The sequence below is a fragment of the Amblyomma americanum genome, chromosome 6, assembly GCF_052857255.1.
Source record: "Amblyomma americanum isolate KBUSLIRL-KWMA chromosome 6, ASM5285725v1, whole genome shotgun sequence".
Taxonomy (NCBI): Eukaryota; Metazoa; Arthropoda; class Arachnida; order Ixodida; family Ixodidae; genus Amblyomma; species Amblyomma americanum.
Genome location: NC_135502.1, coordinates 87819014 through 87832496, shown reverse-complemented (window position 1 = coordinate 87832496; position 13483 = coordinate 87819014).

Here is a 13483-nt window from a genome sequence, read left to right as displayed (position 1 = left end):
GCCAGGTAGCGACGGCCTTCGGTTCGGCTCGCGCAATCGAATGCACAGGTAGTCGACAGCCGCTAATGAAATGCGACCAATGAAAAGAAGCCAATCACTTTTTTGAAATCACTTCGTCTGAGACTCTTCACGACGCGAAAGTTAGTGTAAGATTTCACGAAAATATGTGAAACGTTTATGCGCAAGTTTTCATACGGGTACGCGAAACACAATGCACTCTGAGGTAATGTTCTGTCCATCGTCCCCTGAAATTATAATAGCACATATACGGTTTCCACAAAATCTGTTTGTCATCTGTTTTTTCAACGCGTACTGCCGTCGCGAGCAACGTGCACACGTCACGTTCACCAGAGAAACAGTATAAAGAATAAATTAGCATAATACTAATTATGTAAAGCAGCAGGGTTCTCCTAGCTCGAACGGGGATGGAGAACAGGAGCTCATTTGACAAAATTATTCGCCTGCACGCAGAGAAGAACACGTAGAACCTCATTACTTCGCTTCATTGTAGCATGCAGAAAAAGCACGAGGAAAATATGCATATCTCGTGCACTTGAAGAAAAAGGATAGAACATTTGCAAGTATCTTTCTGCAGCTTGTCCATGTACATTTTGAAAAAAAAAATGCAAAAAAAACAAAAACAGTGGTGAAGCTCAAGAAGAAGAGCTATGCTCGGAGATTATCATATAGTCGTTAGGCTGGCTTGGAGGATACGAGACAAAGAAATACCAGCAGCTGATCTGCATCGCTAGGAAGAATGCTTTGTGGTTTCGTCTTAATAACCCCGTCCCTCGTTTCGGTGTGCTCTCCATCTCTTTAACCTGCATAGATTCCTCGACCAAGCATTTGCCGAGATTTCGCTGTCATGAAGCAAAAAAGAAAAGGAAGTATTCTGAGTCACTAACTAAATGAGGTGACGTTTTTATTTTTCACATCGACCACACTTGAAAAGAAGTCGCCTTGGGGCATCAAATTAAAATTGTTTTTGTGCTCATTGAAAGAGAGCGGGCAACAATGCAGGCAGATTAAAACCCGCGGAATACATTACATGGGGTCGCAATGAAGACAAACCTGAGCAGCCGAACAGTAATAGCTCCTTGTACCCGGCCGGCTTAGTATTACATTTGCTGCGTTGTTTCAATCGTACCTAAAATGTCCGGCTCTCATCAAAATCGTTTTCTATCTGTGCAGAAATTCTAGCATCAGAAATATTTCTCCTTCTCGATGAAAGGTGGCTTTCAATGATACCTATTGTTCATAATGACATTTCGTTCAGAGCCAAATGCTCCTTGCTTGGAATATCAGCATGCCCTTCGACAAGACGTGTGTTTGGTCCCGATATTAGAAGCATGCTCTTGCGCCGTACACATTGACATTTCATTACACATTCTGCTTCACCCTCTGTACAATTTGTCTTTTCCTTCGTCGGCTTTCACATTGTCCGAATTCTTTTTTCTCGACTTGCAGGTGTGTCGTGCAGTTGTCCCGTTCATGGCAACTTAATCTACTTTTCGCTAAGTGCGGCTACGTTATCACTTTTCACATAATCCTAGAGCAAGTTGTCTCAGAACCTTTGTAATTATAATTGGTGATAAGAGCACAACAAGTAATAGAAGAAGTAAGAGCACAAGAAGTGATACTGCCTGCAGAACAATCGAAAAAAAAAACTGTGGGGTGGGGCAATGAGTTGTTGAAAAATGACGCCATTCTGCTTCGGCCTGTCCTTGCAAACTGATTTGCCTTTCCCTAAGATATTAAAGCGGAATTTACAGTTCGGTACACAGCACGGAATAATGAGCTGCAGTGGAACAGGTCCGTAACTAACGCTGTCTTCAACAACCTACCCTAACAGCTACCCAGTCGAGTTGTAATATACCGGAAATAGAAAAAATATGTACGTAGGGATGATGCGACGCATTTTTTAGCAATTTTTAGAGTGAAAGTTCTAACAGGGACGTTCAGATCTTAACAAAATCGTCTCCAGCGTGCACGTGCCTAGCACTCCTCATCGTCGTCTTTTAAGGAGCACTGTATAGCGCCAGCGCTCCAGCCCGCGGCACTGCCCACTCATAGTAGTCTTCTACGTAGCACTAATCCAGAGGTTCTAACGAAGGCACCATGGTCTTTTGCGTGTCCGTTAAAAAAAAGATAAATCATTGAATCGGTCATTATGTGCGTGCCTCAGTTCAGTTATTGATGCGTGAGGAATCAGTAAAATAAGTTCAGAAATAAAATGCCAGTATTCGATTTTCTATCAAGAAATATCCACCCTCCAAAGTATTTTTTTTTCAAATCACAAAAAAATAACAGGAAGATATGTTGCAGTTGCTAACAGACTAATTGATACGATAGTTTCTACGGCTATTTCCTGTTGCAAATTTATTTTTTTTTCAAACCTTATCCATTGCGTAGTCACTTTTTGATGTAGCTGGAACGCTTTCTATATTCGCTTTTAACTGCTGATAATTATCCTAAGTTTGCACTTTTCACACGGCAATCCTCTTTTTCAGCAGACCTCTCAAAATGCATGAAGTTTCACCAAGGCAGCAAAGCGAGCTACAAATTCTGTAATTAGAATGCAGGAAGTTTATCGTTATTACACTGGTAACAAGCAAAAACAGTGTATAAAATACCAGTATGCCTCTTCATGCCTGTGTTAGTCGTCCTGCATATACGCGTTTGTAAGAATCCTGGACAATTAGGAATGTAGCAATTGAAGACAAAACTGCTCGCGATTAATTAAACATTTTTTCAAAGACAAATGTGACATGAAAACAGCTTACGACCCCAATGCTGACGAATGATATATAAGCGTTAACACCATTCTCAGATACAGTCGGGAAAAATTGTACAAATATTCTTAACATATCTGAATGCAATTCATTAGAGAAGAAGAGGCTGAGCAGTAACTAAACCTTTGCCGTTGCGCATTTCCGAGATGTCGGCCACATTATGGCTTAATCTAAGAGGCCAGTTTTAGAAAAAATAGGAACCCTGTTCAAGAAATGCACAAAATGCAAGCATACGACTCAGTTAACAGATTTGTCTCTCGTAGCCTGAGTCGGTATAGGACATTAAACCACCATAAAAACAAAGTCAGTTAACTGATATCATTACTTTTAGTATCTGTCGTATAATGAACGACGCAACTCGTTGAGTAAATAAAATTAAAAACACCTTCGACCTGTACTCACCTTCGCGCATATTATCACTAAAAATGAGGTGAGCTTGGCAGGCAGGAGTACGGCAGAAATCTCCCAGTGGAGACTTATGAATGAATGAACCCATGCACGCAAAGCGCAACTAAACTCGGCGGCGCCGATAGCAACAAGTGCGTTACATGAAGCTTTTGATATATGAAAGCACCCGAAATTCACTCAAACCAAGAAAAGATTAAGGAGATGTTACTTTTTATGTTTGAGTTGATTGTAGCGAAACATTAAGTGCATATTCATGACAGATTGATGATAATTTTGCGCAAAATTCAAGAAAAAAGACAACCGCAGGTTTCTGTTTGCATCCGAACGATCGAAGTCAAGGTGTCGCGTGTACCGCTGTGCCTACTGAGCGATGGTGACGGCTGTCTCGTTTTATACCTTTGAAGGCGTCTGTGATTTTGAGTGTGACCTTAACCATGAAAGAGCTCAGTAGCGCCATGAAACTCTCCAGAAATATGCAACCACTTTCGAATGTCGCGATGATCATAAAAATACATTCGATTTTGGTTGCCTTCTCTATTCGCCACAACATCGACTATTTTTTTCGTGTGTGTGTGCGTGTTCCGAAGCCAACTTTACTTTTTGTGACGAAGTAAACAACACTGTTGTTCTAGATGCTGTACTTTGCAGTGCATTATTAACACACAACTTTCAGTTTGCCTGCCTGGCTACCTACACACCACTCCTAGAGCGCAAAAGAAAAATAAACGTACACCGTGATTTGTGAGCAGAGAAATAGGGGTTCAGACACTAAATTTTTGTGTGCACGTTTTCTTTCTGGTAGTGGCGCATTAGACATTGGTGTACATGAATCCCCCCGAGTGTAGCGCTGCAAGCAGTAAATTATTTATAATTGAATTTCTCTTCTTGTGAGACTTCGGCTTCAACATTAGAACTAGGGCTGAGACGTCAAACGTGGTATTAAGTCACGGGGGGCATTGAAAAGATCCGATATACCCTAATCACTAATACGTCGGTTTAATTCACCGCAACACTTCAAGCCGCTTGCTCCAAGAGTCGGAATGATAACAAACTAAGTATAAGGGAGTATGTACTTTTTTTCGTGCATTACGTATACTAAAGCCATCTTGAAACTGAAACCGAAACATGACAAAAGAAATATAATTGGAAATTGTTCAGCGGTCGTAGGCGATTAAGACTTGGTGATCTATATCTACTAATGTATTAGGCATCATTAGTGAGAAGAAAACATATGCAACTAATATTAGGTGTCTACCCTAATTTATTATTACGCATTCAGATAAATAAGAACACGCTGAATTTAAAACTCACCTAAATTACTCGCAATATGCTGCAGTAACTCATTGTTTACTAGATTCTACCTTAAGGCGCACATTTGCAGAATCCATAACTGCTGCGAAGGTGTGCTGCTGATGTCGCGAACAAGAATATTTTCGCTACAATTCATGCAGAAATTGGTCGGACGCTTTGCGTAATACCTCAAACCAGCGTTCGGTAAAGTTCACGCTATAAATTACATAAGGTATCCGGGCAAGCACTTGAAGCAATGCGCCAGCGATTAATGTGTCATCGGACGTTTACGGGCTGAAAACCAAGTCGTAGTGCAGAACTCGGGATTAACTTCAACAAATAGAGCTTCTTTCGGTGCACTGAAATTTTAGTATACCGTCGGTTTTGTATTTTGCTTCCACTGAAACGACACTGCCGAGCCAAGAATGGAAGCTGCGAACACCTGCTCAGCAGCCGAACCCCACAGCCACTAAGCCACCAGGCTGTGTGAAAACTTCTTGTTGGTGTACCGGTGCTGTCCTTCAGAATAATTTCTCAGAACAAGCGCAAGTTACAAGAGAATTGCAGCTGGGGACACAAGCATCGAACCTGACCGGTTCTAAAACTGCGCCCACTTAATATTTGGGCTTATTAAAAGAGCATCATGTGCAAGCAGTTGGTACGTACATTTTAGTTGGCGAGTATAACGCACGGGCAACGTTTCATTATGAAGCAACTCTCTATCACTTTCAGCTCCTACTTTTTTTATTCTTCTGTCAAATCTTTAACAGCTATCAAATGAACTGGCGACTAAAACAGCAACGTCTCCCTAAATATCATGACGTAGCCTGAATTACTTTTGTAGGCAGGCACATCGCTGCTGGGTCAAAGTCAATAACAAGATTTTGAGTGGCCTCTGAGAAAAGCAGCTTTATCCGATTTATTTATTTATTTATTTATTCAAGTTACCCCTAAAGGCCCTCCAGAAGAGGGTATTACATAGGGGGGGGGGGGGTACAATCATAAGTAATCGCGATACATTTCAACAAGTAAGGCATCACACATAAGGCATCACACAAAGAAAAATTGAACACTAACAAAAACAGCAAACATTTACACATTTCCGTCACAGCGAAGAAGCTCTTGGAATTTTTTATTGTCAGTTTCTGTGGCGATGACTGTGGCAAACTATTCCATTCAGTGATAGTACGGGGAATAAATGAATTGGCATAAGACGATGAATGACAGTTTACGCGTTTAACTTTGAAAGAATGATCACGGCGTGGAAAGAGAGCATCAGGGGACTGAAACAAATCACGGCGAAGGGATGGGTGGTGATAAAGCTTATGGAAAAGGGTTAAGCGAGCAAGTTTACGGCGATATGACAAATCTTCCAGTTCGGCACGTTTTTTTAATGCTGAAAGGCTTGTGAAGGGTGAGTAGTCTGAAAATATGAAACGAACAGCACGGTTTTGCAAGGATTCAATGTTAGTGATAACGTAGGCTTGAATAGAGTCCCAAATGGCCGCAGCATATTCGATTTTAGGGCGTATTAGAGTTATATAAGCAAGCTTTTTAACGTGTATAGGGGCGTATCTGAGGTTACGTTTAAGAAAACCAAGTGAGCGGTTAGCAGATGCTAGGGTGAGGTCGATATGGTGATGCCATGTTAGGTCAAACTGAAGGTGCACCCCAAGGTACTTGTATGTTGATGTTAGTTCCACAGTATTGTCATTTAGAATATAAGTGGTTGGAATGCGAGCTGTACGGCGAGTGAAAGATATTAGTTTAGTTTTAGAAACGTTTATTGCCATTAACCATGATGAGCACCAAGAGCTTACTGCGTTCAGGTCAGATTGTAGAGATTGGCGGTCACTGTCTGTAGTAATGTTACGGTAAATTACGCAGTCATCAGCGAAAAGGCGAAGTCTAGATGTTACACAGGCAGGTAAATCATTAATATAGATTAGAAAAAGCAAAGGCCCTAGCACGCTTCCTTGTGGTACCCCAGATGTCACATTAGCAGAGGAAGAGTTAGAATTATTAACGGAGGTAAACTGAGTTCTAGATGACAGAAAGTCCTTAATCCAAGCGAGCACGTTAGGGTGTATATTAAGCTGTGCTAGTTTCAGTAGAAGTCTTTGATGAGGAACCCGATCGAAAGCTTTTGAGTAATCCAGGAACACTGCGTCGACCTGAAAGCCCGCGTCAAGTGATAATTGTAAGTCATTAATAAAGCCAGCTAACTGAGTATCACAAGAAAATCCCTTGCGAAAACCGTGCTGATAATCGAAAATAATGTTATGATCTTCGAAATAGCTGATGACTTGGCTGTGAATGATATGTTCGAGTAGTTTGCAAACAGTGCTGGTTAACGAGATGGGTCGATAGTTTAATGGAGAGGAACGCTCACCTGATTTAAATATAGGTATTACTTTGGCTATCCGCCAGTCATTAGGAATTAATCCGTGCGATAATGATTGCGAAAACAAACAGGACAACACAGCGCTAATGCTTTGGGATGTGTTCTTCAGCAACTTATTGTTGAAACCGAGGTGATCCGAACTATTAGTTATTTTAAGATTGTTTAATAAAGCTAAAATACCAGTTTCATTAATAACTATTTCAGGCATGCAAATATCTTGGATTATATCTAAGTCAGGGAATGCGCTAATGTCTTCTTTGGTGAATACTGATGAGAAGGCGTCGTTGAAAACCTGAGCACATTCATACTCTTTAATTATGACGCCGTCGCTGTCGGAAAGCAAAATGTCGGGTTGAAAGCCAGGATTTATGATGCGCCAGAATTTACGAGGGTTGTTGGTTAGCAGAGATGACAGGTCGTGATTGAAAAAGTGACGTCGAGTGGATTTCAGTAGTGACTGGTAGTCCTTGTCGCATTTCTTGTACTTTTCCCACGCGCTTAGAACACCATTTTTCACTGCCTGTCGGTAAAATCGCTTTTTCTTGTTATTGGCACGTCGCAACTTCTGGGTAAACCATGGTGCACTGCTGCTACATCTAATGGTCATTAGAGGAACGAAATCATCGATAAGTTTATTAAAAGTACTCTTGAATAAATCCCAGTTTTGCTGAACAGTGCGCAATAAATATTGATTAATGAACTGGGTGGAAAAAATTTCGAATTCGGAATTTATTTTTTCATAGTTAGCTCTGTTGTAACATCTGATTTGTTTATCAGTCGTTTTCTTTTCGTTAAAAGAACCAGTTATGCGTCCTGTTATTACGTCATGATCCGAAATGCCATCTAAATGAATAATGTCTGAACAAATATCGGGATTATTTGTTAATATTAAGTCTATAATGTTGGCAGTACTCGATGTGCGACGTGTGGGATTGGTAATGAGTTGCGATAGTGAAAAGTGAAGACATGATTGAAGAAACATGTTAGCTTCAGTTTCACTCGCTGTGACGGATTGTGTGAACCAGTTGATACTAGGAAAGTTAAAGTCTCCAAATATGAGTAAAGTACAGTTAGGAAAACGCGTACATATTTCACACAGAATTCGATTAAATTCAGAAGAAAAGCCATTATTCATGTTAGGAGGACGGTAAAAAACACCAATAATTATAACTTTAGAACAACACTTAAAAGAAACCCATGTACACTCAAGAAAAGAACTAATCATGAGAGGCACAGTTGCCAAATCATCCCTTATCGCCAAGAGTACACCACCTCCTCTCCGGTACGGTCTGTCGCAGCGAAATATGTTAAAATGTGTCTGGCTTACAAAAATTGAATCATCAGGAATAACATCACTGAGCCATGTTTCGGTTAGCGCAACTAATGATGCGGAGCACGAGTCGATTAGCGAAGATATTGCGACATCTTTCGATAAAACACTTCTGATGTTAGTGTAAAGGAAAGAAATGGTTTTGGGAGTATTACATGACGAACTTTGAGAAAAAAGGAAAGCTGGGATCTGATTTGAGTAAGTGACAGAAGAACGTCAGTCTTCTTGCGAGGGGTGCTGAGAAACACATACCACGCGATCAGCCTTAGTGTCCCATACATAGGCATCGTTATTAATGTGAAGCTTATTAAATGCGAGACGAATGCGGTCGCCTTCCTTTTTCACGGATTTGGCGTACTGCCAGAGATGACGGCGCTTTTGTAGGACGGCCTCAGAATAATCGCGAGAGATGCTGAAATCTGTACCCTTGAGCTTTGAACCGTTGCTTAGTAAAGATTCAACATCTTTATCATTGTAGAATTTTGCAATGATTGGTCTCTTCTTACTTGGCGAAAAACGGCCCAGACGATGCGCTCTCACAATCGAGGTTGATAAGACATCAAGTTTGGTGGAGCAAAATTCATTCACGAGCTGCTCCGAAGTATCCCAGGTTTCATCGTCTGTATCTTGGATGCCATAAAAAAGAACATTCGACCGTCTAGACCGGTTTTCTAAATCGTCAATTTTGTCTTGCATTTTAGAGAATTCTAAATTCGGGCTGAACTGGGACTGAGCAGCTGGCGCCAATTCTATTTTAGATTCCAGTTCAACGACACGCTTTGTTAGTGCATCCAAGTCATTCTTTAGGCTGATATGAATGTTAAGGATCTTATTCAATGATTCCAGAACTGTTGTATGGCTAGTTTCCAGCCGCTGGACCGCAAGAGCAACATTGTCTAGCTTTTCCTCTTGTGCCTTAGTCATGGGCCCAGGGTTGGACTCAACATCGCCACCGAGCAGTAGGACGCGCCAAAGGTACATCAAAGCAGCACGAACACTTTTGAAAGAATTGGGTGGCCACGACACCGCGAAAAGGCAAACATCATCATTTCGGTAACAGGAAGTTTCGTACGGACAAACCTGTAAGAACATCAGCGGTGAGCGTGACATCGTAACTGCGGTGCCGTGGCCCGGTGCGTCGGTGAAAGGTGGGCGCTTTTGTGCGGCTGGGTCAGCTGACGCTGTTCCGTGTTGCCGGACTGCGTACACCGCAGCGTCCAGAACTGGCAGTGGTGGATACGGTGATGCGGTGTACTCGGCTGAGGATCCGGTCGCACAATTCTTTGCGGCATCAGGACACCAAGGGAATTGTGGTATATCCAGCCATAGCGGTGCCGGCGTTACAGGAGACAGCTGGCCCAAGAATGATAGCAGCAGCACCTGGAAGAACATCAGCGGTGAGCGTGACATCGTGTAACTGCGGTGCCGTGGCCCGGTGCGTCGGTGAAAGGTGGGCGCTTTTGTGCGGCTGGGTCAGCTGACGCTGTTCCGTGTTGCCGGACTGCGTACACCGCAGCGTCCAGAACTGGCAGTGGTGGATACGGTGATGCGGTGTACTCGGCTGAGGATCCGGTCGCACAATTCTTTGCGGCATCAGGACACCAAGGGAATTGTGGTATATCCAGCCATAGCGGTGCCGGCGTTACAGGAGACAGCTGGCCCAAGAATGATAGCAGCAGCACCTGGAAGAACATCAGCGGTGAGCGTGACATCGTAACTGCGGTGCCGTGGCCCCATCGCAGCCTCTCCGCATCCCCTCGCCGGTCTCGCCATCTCTTTGCACTGACTCCAACGTCCTGCCCTTTTTTGTTCCTCCCCCCCTCCCCCTTCTCCAGTCCCACCCCATTCGAGCCGAGCTGCAGCCTCGTTTCGAGCAGCACTGTTTATTCATATAATCAGTGTCAGACTCCGGCCAACAGCGCACGCATTAAAGTTAGCGGGGATTACGAAAAGAACCTTTAATTAGGAAACTATAGGACCAGCCATCCAGTCCCCATCGGCGAGACTAATGTCGACCTGCAGGGCGTAAACCATCGAGCCTACAGTGTGTGCGAGTGCACTTTGGTAGTAAGCAGGACATCCACATCAACTGCTTGGGACGGACATATTTCTAGTGCACTTGTCACTGAGGATCATTCTTGTCATCTTTCTTTCTTTGTTTTCTGCGTGAACTATACCGAATCTTGACCGAACTATGAGGAGGTTGCTAAACTAATGTCTCCAAATTTTTTAGACCTCAACAAAAACAGCATGCAAATTGAAATCGAAGCATAAAACCAAAATATTTCACGTTTTCAATATACTCACAGAGTTCTGAAGGTGGCATCTACTGAGACGATATTGGAGCTAAAGAAGGGTAAGCAGAAAATGCAGCTACAGGTGCATGAATGCACCCCTTTATTATTTGAAACTAGATTTGCGTGTAATTTGCTCTTACTTATGTACCACACTTTAATCAAACCAATATATTTGTTAATGTCAGTAAGGAATACTCCTTTCGTCAAGAAGGTTCTAGAAGACGGTGCAAAAGGGCGCCGCGACCCCGTTACCTTCGAATCACATACACCATTTCACAGCGCTAACTGTTAATACGACATCAAGCACAACCTACACGTCGTCCGGGAAAAGCGAAACCGTCCACCTAGTAAACTTAAAGCGCCACAGCAGCTTCCTCTGTCTCGTGGCTCGAGCCCTGCATGGCGCGAGGCTGGCGAGGACGCTGAAATCAGTCTCTGCCTACCGTGACACGGAAGGTGAGTCGCTCAAGGCACTGCTCCAAGGAAAACATTCGCGAACGTCGCCGCAAAGGCGAGAGCTATCTAGTCACAATTACGTAAGTATCCGCAGTTGGGTGTCTGTGGAAAAGAGGGAATGTTTCAACGGCACAGAGATTCTGACGTGCGAACTCATGGTGCCTGGATGTGATGGCGGGACCAGGACCATGGAATTCGTGCCCGTGTATTCGAAGCCGCCAGTCACTAGAGAGCCGTCCCAGGATGGTGACATTCGACCCTTTGAGCATTCATCGAAAATCAACCCATCCGGCTTTCCAGACTAGCTCTGCGACACAATCTGGAAGATGCTGCGAAGTTTTCAATGGCAGCTCACCAGTAACGCCAGTAACCTAGAAAAGTTTGATTGTACGACCAATGGAAGCCGGAGCATCTTTGCGGTCACCTTATAATTATTTTGTTTGCCTCCCTTTAGCGCACGATAAAGCGAGCGAGCTTGATAAAAAATGCGCGCACGTCGATAGTGGACTGTAAAGCCTCAAGAAAAAATGAAAGCGGTCCTCTTAAAAAAGAAAAAAAAACGAGCAAATATTTACTTGAAACCTTGATGTTTTTCAGAGTGTGTTTAAGTGTATCGCCGCGTCCCTGCCATTTATTTGTCCTGCATAGACGCATGACGTTTCGTGCCTTAATTTACGCAGCGAAATGCGACAGTGACAACTCCTTCCTCTCCCGCACGCATATCTCGCCCGAACGGAACTTCGAATGTGAAAGGATCTCACGCTCGTAGCTATGGAACGATGACTCATGCGCTATGCTGAGAGCGTGTTAGAGGCTCTCTGCACAGGCAGCATTACACAAAACAACGCCTGTAATAATTTGAAGCGGGCCCTGACGAATGACGTCTCAGAGGACCCCATCAGGGGCGTCCCCCCTGCACGTTGTTTCGTTCCGACCTATTCCGCATGTGGGCTTAGCAGCGACCCTGCCCTGAACTCATTAATAATGCTCTCTGCTCCTTGATGTACCCTCTCATCGCAGTCAAAGAGGAAGACCCAGGTCTTCAGCATCCGTGCTCCCCCATCCGGCTCCCTCATCCCGACTCCCCATCCCGGCGATCGCTGAACCACGAGGGTTCAGCGAGGGTTCATGTAGGACCGATGCAGTCCGTATTGGAAATGCTTGGCTTAAAGCCGTAATTCTTCGCCGCTTGTTTTCTTTCGGACTGGCACCAATGACTGTCGGATTTAGTTAAGCTTCAGGTTTTTCAGCTTCGAGTCAAAGAAAAGATAAAAATAAAGTGCTGCGGGAGATGGCATTCAAATGCAGTGTATTCCTTGTAAACGCACTTTCTGAATGAAGTGAGAGCAAATTGAGCGTTTTCTGAATCACTAGCTTCCTTAAAGAGGAATAGTGAACGGATTACGAGGTCATTTTTTTTATGAGACAAGCAATTCATAATGTCGCAAGTAACGCACCTGAAAACATTTCAAACGTGAGAAAACAGCCTATCTGCAGTTAACGAAGATTGACAGGCGTTCTTACCAAAGTCGCCACCGGACTTTTTAAAAGTCTTGACTCAATGAGCTCCTGTTTTTTAATGTTGGTTGAGCTGTGCGGAGAAGCTGGTCCATGCATACGAGAAAGAACATGAATCAGGTACGAATTTCAAGCGTCTCTTCCTTTCTTCGTTGGTTGTTCTTTCTAGATATACAACACAGAAAAGGGGAAGTGATGGTAGCGAAATGGCAACTGCTAAAAGAAATTTAAAAAAGTGGGATACCACGCTGCGCCAAATTACTGCTCTCTTTCCTTGTGCATAGTTGTTGTAGTAGTAGTATTATTAAATCACTTCATTCATGGCAAAGTTGAGAAAGGGGACCGCAGGATATTTGAATTAAAGCTCATGGTGGGCTCTCTTTCAGACTGGACGTCAGGTGGCTACAAAGCAAAACCTTGCAGCGACATCTTCGGCCCTGAGCGTCGCACGGACTTGTGCCCCCTGGTCCTTGATGGGCAACGCAGTCTCCCATTGCTCTAGGTTGTAGAGTCGCAAACACTCCTGGGGTTTGTCTGCGGGGCATTAGAAAACAACTGTGATCGAGAACGGTTTTGGGTGCCCCTTACTTAACGCAGTTTGGTCTGGATTCATCCGGGGCGAATTTGTAAAAAAATCAACGGATTAATAAAGTTTCCTGTTTGTAACTGCGACCAGACAACTCCTTGCTTTTCGCTCAGCAAAGGCAAGGCTGAGCGAGTGGTGTGAGCGTTTGGGGGGCAGGAGGGAATTCGATGCTGCTGTTTCTGCAGTGGAAATTAATTTCATTTTCATGCTACAAGACCATCATCTCTCTAGCCCATCGGGGTTCCGAATCGACAGTTGGACAATAATGGTCCCACTACACAAAAGCACGGCACTGTAAATGCATAACGAAAACTTACTTCCCTTGTTCATTCGAGTGCGGCGTTTTATGTCGAGTTGCATCATTATGGGCAGTCTGAATTTCAAGTGGCACTTGATACCAAC